Below are 7,636 nucleotides of genomic sequence, written 5' to 3' on the forward strand. Positions count from 1 at the left end.
TGGAATCCTCTGACCTAGCTGATTCCAACGCACCATGTGACGTCATTTTCCGCCGTAATGGATTTTCCACCATTTTGAATTTTGTCCAAAGTCAAAGTAAAGCGACTCTGGCCGCATAGTTCATCCGATCGTCATGAAACTTGGCACGCGTGATCTACAGACCAAGGCGGATCAACTGCCTCGATTTCGCCTTCAAACGTTCAAGCGTTTGCCTGTGACAACCAATTAAATTCAGCAAGCGAAGCCGGCAAACAGGAAGTGTGCCTATCTTGGAAATGCTGTGACGTATGAAAGCCATATTTGGTGGGATGACTTGAAATCCCATCCAAAGCACCCCCAATAAATTTGGTGTTATTTGGTCTTTTGATGGCTCTATAATTAGCAAAAACGTGTGTGTTGGCGAATGTATACTATTACGCAGAATAGCTCACCTTAAATTGCTTAAGTAATGCCAAAAGGACGTTCCAGAGTGATTTAAGATACAATGTTGATATTTTAAAAAAAAAAATCAAAGTATGCCAATTCTTGCAAAAGGACCTGGCACGAGTTCCATTATGCAGGAACTTTTGTATCACTATTTAGCCCAGCTCCATTATACCGCAACCACTGTCTGCGTCTGAGCTGATTGACTGAGAGAGTATACATCTACGCATGCTCACGACCGATTTAGATTGTCCGCAACGATGTCTCATCCCGAGACTGGGTAAATCTTAACGACGCCATGGCCCCGAGAGGCAAGTACGGACTTACTCGTTGTTAAAACGAACTGATGTCCAGGTGCTATTTATGGTGGCAATCACACGAGCTTTCACTGTGACGGTGTTTTGTTTTTGACCATTTGCAATAGTTTCTCTTCGTAATGAATTACTATTTAGGAGATTGTAATGATTACAGGACATCGTTTGATATATTTGTGATGTTTTGAGATTTTATTTCTTGTTATAGCCTATGCAATATTGACTTCGAGCATTCTGGGTAAATCACGTCGCTTGTTTTCCTGTTAAGTTTCGTTTTCTGTTGTGATGATGAGCAGAGGGCTGTGCACTGAAAAAAGAGATAATTAATTTACCCTCAGACAATTCCTGCAGTTATCCTGAGTATAATCCAGTCCTTGACATTCAGAGATGCAATCATTGACGAAAAGTAAGTTTGATGTTTAGATCATTAGAGACGTTAGATCTAGAACTTGTATAGTATTACCACAGTGTTGGTGAAGTTCATGACGTTAGTTTTGAGTGAGTTTACTGCCAATTACCTTAAGTTGAAGTTGTGTGCGTGTATGACAACAAAAGTAAGTGAACGTAACCTTCGGTCATGTGTATTGGGAGTGGGATGTATCTTTCACGTTGATATGCAAGGACTTAGCATGCTAAACGGAGAATTAGCATTAAGGGTTTGAAAGCCTGTTAATGTTACTTGTGTGAGAAGTTGTGCTCATAGAATGAGAGATAGCGATACAGTTTATTTAGTGACCATATTAATGACAGTTTATTTGGTTCTTTACAGACCACTATACATTATACATTTATTCATGCTGTTGTATGGTGGAAGAAAACTCAATAAAGAAACTAAGGAGAAACTATCTTCACAACCGGTGTTCTAACCAAAGAGTCTAGCGCTCTATGATCTTTGGTTCTAACTGACGCCACCCAAGCAACACAATCAATCAATACAGTCCTTTAGCCCCATAGACAGTAAAAGATAGCCCTCATTAACAATCTCCGACTGGAGGAAGTTTGTACCTGTGCGAGTTAACTCTATTACACAGTACCGTTTACGCCGCTAGATGGCGTAATTGACCACATAATAACTTTAGTCACGAACAAAAAGGTTTCTTTTCTTTCTTGAAGGGGTTAGCGTTGCCGTTGCTGTATATGTGTCCTGGCTTACAATTCCGTTTAATGAGCTTAGTATTCAATGCATTTCTGTATGCTGCAGATATATTATATATCTATATAAATAGCCATCTACCTATATTTCTCTGTATGTATGGAAATCCTGAATGTCTCTGCTGGAACAATACAAAGTTAAACCCCATCTCTTCTCCGTCCTATTCTAACTGATATACCATCCAGTATAGTGCCACTACCCTACCCGAATCAGTGCAAACCTATAACCTCCCCAATAATAATAGTAATAATAATTAGGTAAAAATAATAGTTTCTGCTTTAGGGAGAAATCTCAGAATTCCCCTCCAGCTAAGGAAAGTGGGAGCTATGTTTTTAGACTCAGTAGGCAAGCTTAGGCTATGTGTGGAGACTTAAACTGTGAAGTTTGGCCCACTTATTGTATAGCAGTTAACAATTCTAGGTTCAATTAATTACATCCAACACAAAGTGTTATAGAAAGTATTACTGTGTGTTTCATTTAACTATTGTTCATTTAACATTTAAATGAACAATTTAATTAATTTAGGCTATGGGTGGTACAGGTGAATTATTACCACACAGTTACTATTTAGAACTACGTAATCCTTAATTGAGATTTCATTTAAAGTTTTAAACTTTTAAAAAGGGGTTTAAAAACTGTTTTTGTACTTTCATTTTATTATGTCACACTGAACTGAATTCTAAGAGTTAAAAACAAAGGATACAATAAATGTTTTGTGATGCTTGCATTGCATAGTATTTCATTTAGGATAAGCTATATCAAAGCAGGTAGAAGTAACTGTAGTCACTTGACATTTCTGAGGATTTGCATATTTCCACCAGAGCAGTGGTAAAGACATTCTTCAGTGGAGGCACCACACTAGTTAATCACGCTATCAACATCTTCTTACCTTTTCTTCTGTTATTACTATTCTTTAACTTTATGGTAGACAGTGAGTCCAGCCAATTGAGAACCTAGGATCCTGTTTATGTTTATGAATGTGACTATGTGTATAGTATATGTTGAGACATAAGGGTGGAAAAATAGGTTACATTTATATAATGCAAATGATTAAGTTAACAATGTCATTGAATATGTTGTACAAACAAGAAGAGCGAAATGGTAAACTTTTAAGAATCATCCACATCATAGTTTGACGCTGTGTGGGGTTATGGACTTGACAGTTTTGCATGGAATTGCTCATACAGTATATACATATATATTATGTATATGTATATGTGTGTGTGTGTGTGTGTGTTAGGGTTGCAAAATTCCGGGAATTTTCAAAGTTGGAAACTTTCCATGGGAATTAACGGGAATATACGGGAATTAACGGGAATAAATGGGAATTAATGGGAATTAATGGGAATAAACTGGAAATATTGTATCTGGCAAGTTAGTATATAACAGAGACCTTAATGTAGTTGGAAAAAACCCATCTCTCAGCATAATGTTAGTTAAAACAACCTGATTTAATGCAAATTCAGTTGAATTTCTACCCTGCACACAGGTCAATTACATGCACACAACAATCAACATGGCTACTAGACATATAGGAAACCTAATTTTCCCAGTGAAAACGTCATTGCAAACGTTATCTCATGTGGGAATAACTGGTGCGAAACTGGGGGAAGTTTGCGAACAGAGTCGCCCAGTTCTTGGCGTGTCATCACTGTTGTCCTCATGTAAATGGAAGAACGTAATTTTGCATGAGCTCTAATGGGATGGTTAATAATCATATGGTCATATTACTGGTCTGATTTAGCTTGGCACTTTTCAAATAATCACAATCTGTGAGGTTTGGGGTCATACATGTATGTAATATCGGCATTTTTTGGCCAACCGAGGATTAAAATAAATTCATTAAACATTTTTGTAACAAGTCGAGTTAAGTCAGTGTTCACGGCAGTCTTGGCTAGCTAATGTAAACTGCTAGTAAAAAACAAAATTCCTGTAAATTCCCATTAATTCCCTAATTTCCTGTAATTCCCTAAAAGTTTCCCATTTTGAATATTTCCAAAATTCCCCAGCTTCACTTCCCATGGGAAATTTTCAGAAAGTTTCCGGAAATTTACCAGAAAGTTTCCGCCCCTTTGCAACCCTAGTGTGTGTGTGTGTATGTGTGTGTGTATGTGTGTGTGTGTATGTGTGTGTGTGTGTGTGTGTGTGTGTGTGTGTGAGTGTGCCTTGTTGCCGGTGTACAGTATTTCTGAATATGAATGCTGTCTGGACAGGAAATGGCATAGCTTTTATCACATGCAACCAATCCAAAATCGATTTCATATTAGGGATGTTAACCCGGTGACTGTTTGACCGATGGTTGACCGTATCCACGTTAACCGACCAAAGTTGTCGCTAGTCGGTTAACAAAAAAAAAAAGAGGCATCTTTAAATTAGCCTAAAGACAGTGGACTAAACGTTACTACAGCTAGCCATCTCATTCCAAGAAGATCTTTTTTTCGTGAAGTTAACAAATTATCCCTCACACTCAATTTTTCATAACTCGCCTGCTTGTAGGCTAGGCTACGTAATAAACCAATAAAAACATTTGGTACGAGGTCACAGCGGTGGCCGGTGCGTCTTTTGCAATCTGGAAGTGCGCTGTTTTATCCATTGGTTTTATCGTGTTGCAGTCTAGGCAACTTTCCGCATAAGATGGGCTTAGATTTGGAAAGACATTACATCTACATTTCAGGAAGGTTCATCAATGGTAACAGATAAGGTAATGATCATCTTTCGTTATTATTGTTAGCACTTCCTCAAACTAAGCTGCGTCTCTTCGGAGCTGTCATTTTCATAAGTGAGCCGCGGCCATTTCAGCTTCAAATGAGCTTCCAACGCTAGACAAACGCCTTTATTTGCAACGCGATCACCTTGTACCCAAACCATTTTCGGAGCGAAGGAACCATTTGTCCTCCACTTACAAGCTCCTTGGTTTGCAGGACTCATGTTTGGTGCTGTAGGGGATTTAAAAAAGTGACGTGAGTGAAAGGGCGGCGCCGGGGCTGTGTGTAGCCTATGAGCGGGGGACAGAGAGATGAGAGTTGGGAAATTGCGTGGCTGTTATTTCAAATAGCATAATTTATTTTAAACGAATCGGTTAACCGGTTTCAACCGGCTAATGAGCCTCGGTGGTCGGTCAAGAAAATTTGTAGTTTTCGCCATCCCTATTTCATATTCAGACATGTTAACCAGTAACAGCCTGGTTGCTTTGACATATCAACACCAAATTTGATCCTATTACACCATTTGAACAGGTGAGTCGTCCTATTTATTCTACCATCAATTTGAGGCTATAACACATTGCAACTTACTCAACAGTGAGTAAACAGCAGATATTCCTGCAATTCTCCTAACATTACTCGTATTTGTTCTAGAAACATGCCTAGTTCCTTAGGCTCCTTCCTTCTTTCACTGGTTACGTGTTTCATGCTGGCTACACATGAACAACTCATACATAATTCAACACAAGGTCTACAGACCTTAGAGGTGTACATTTCATTTCCATACATCAAAGCATTCGCCCATGGCAGCCAATCAAATTCGATGGCGAAGCCTCCAAACAGGAAGTGAGGTCAAATCTCGGAAACGCTTTGAGGTGTCAAGACCATATTTGGTGGGATGATTTTGGACACAATCCAAAGTAGCCTTAGTAAATTTGGTGTAATTTGGCCACTAGGGGGCGTCGCAATTAGCAAAAATGCATTTTGTCTCATATCTCTTTACATCTTTGGGATGACATCCACATTTTTACATTGGAGGTGCTCTGGGACATTCCACTGATGAACCTAGGCAACCCGTCACGTCAGTGTAAGAATTCGGCAATCGAGGGTAACGCCGCCAAACTCGAAGCAGCTTTGCGTCTTGGCCAAACTTTAGTGTTTTGACCTGAGGGCGAGCGGTCGCATCTCCTGCTGGAGCGCTTTCGCGGCGCGTCGGAGCAAGCACACTTCGCACTTTCCCACCGGGAAATGCGTTCTAGTTTATCTTGCAGAACATTTTTGTCTCCCTATCTTGTCCTAGGGATTTGGAGCTAGAGACGCCGTTCCACTTCTCACGCGTGCGTCCTGATGCGAGGATGGTGGCTTGTATAAAGCTTTTCAATACGCCTTGTCGTTCTCCCGTTATTCCAGTTTTTCCGGTCGATTTTTCCCCATAGGAATGAATGGAAAAGCGACTTTTGAGCGCTGATGCCCACACATTTTTCCACCTGTAGCCCAAACCGTAAGACATAAAGTCATGAAATTTGGTATGCTGATAGAGGAGACTACCCTGATTGACACCACCAGGTTTCATGCTTCCCACTCTCACGCTCTAGCGCCACCAACTGGTCAAAGATGGAAAACATGTTCATGCCCGTAACTTTTGATCCGTATGGCCGATATTGATAAAACTTATACCATTGGAATCCTCTGACTCAGCTGATTCCAACGCACCATGTGATGTAATTTTCCGCCATGATGGATTTTCCGCCATTTTGAATTTTGTTCAAAGTCAAAGTAAAGCTACCCTGGCCGCATAGTTTATCCGATCGTCATGAAACTTGGCACGCGTGATCTACAGACCAAGGTGGATCAACCGCCTTGATTTCGTCTTCATACGTCCAAGCGTTCGCCTGTGATAACCAATTAAATTCAGCGAGCGAAGCCGCCAAACAGGAAGTGCGCCTATCTTGGATATGCTGTGACATATGAAAGCCATATTTGGTGGGATGACTTGAGACCCCATTCAAAGCACCCCCAATAAATTTGGTGTTATTTGGTCTGTCGATGGCTCTATAATTAGCAAAAACGTGAGTGTTGGTGAATGTATACTATTAATCGGAATAGCTCATCTTAAATTGCTTTAGGTCATGCCAAAAGGACATTTCAGAGTGATTTAAGATACAATGTTGATATTTTTAAAAAAAAATCTATTTATTGCCATTCTTGTAAAAGTACTGGTGTGTACGCCACAGCACAGCATTGTTCCAAGTCTGACGCATACAGTTCATTGACATCATGATTTCAAACCCGATATTACTCAATCCTCGATTGACTGACATGGGATGGTCCGCAACGGTATACCAATGGTGTAATTCTAGGGTTGTCCGCATCGTTGTCTCACCTTGAGACTGGGTAAATTTCTTAGAGATGCCATGGTCCCGAGGGACAAGTACGGACTTACTCGCTGTTAAATACATTGTGTGTTCAGTTGTTATATATAGTAGACAATCACACGATGTTTCTCAGTGACGGTGTGTTTTGGATCATTTGTATTGACCTGAGCATTCTGGGTATTTCACTCAGAGGATCATATGACACCCCCACAAAGCAGGCGAAATACCGGAAGTAGAGTGGTGTGCGTGAGGCAACGAGGATTTTAATTAGAACGTAGTCCTATGGAAATCGCAGTTACACTTTCAACAGTAAGTGTGTTTAGACTTCGAATTTCGTCACATAATTTATATCATAGCCACCTAAGAGTTTACCAAAGATAACGTCGTTGTCCATTTCAATTTAATAAATGTTTCTGAATTTGGGGAGGTCTCCTTATGGAGGTTATGGGGTTATGTTTTCCATGTATTCCTGTAGGAAAAGGTTGTGGCTTACACTTTCATAAAGTTTGTATATTTACACTTCAAATTTCGTTACACCATTTATATCATAGCCACCCTAAGGTTTAACAAAAATAACAACGTAGTCCAATGTTATTTTAATGCATTTTTCGGAATTTGAGAGGTCTAGTTATGAGGGTAGGTTAGCTAACTGCAGTTCAAATGCTAATC

Source organism: Sardina pilchardus, chromosome 4, assembly GCF_963854185.1.
Source record: "Sardina pilchardus chromosome 4, fSarPil1.1, whole genome shotgun sequence".
Taxonomy (NCBI): Eukaryota; Metazoa; Chordata; class Actinopteri; order Clupeiformes; family Clupeidae; genus Sardina; species Sardina pilchardus.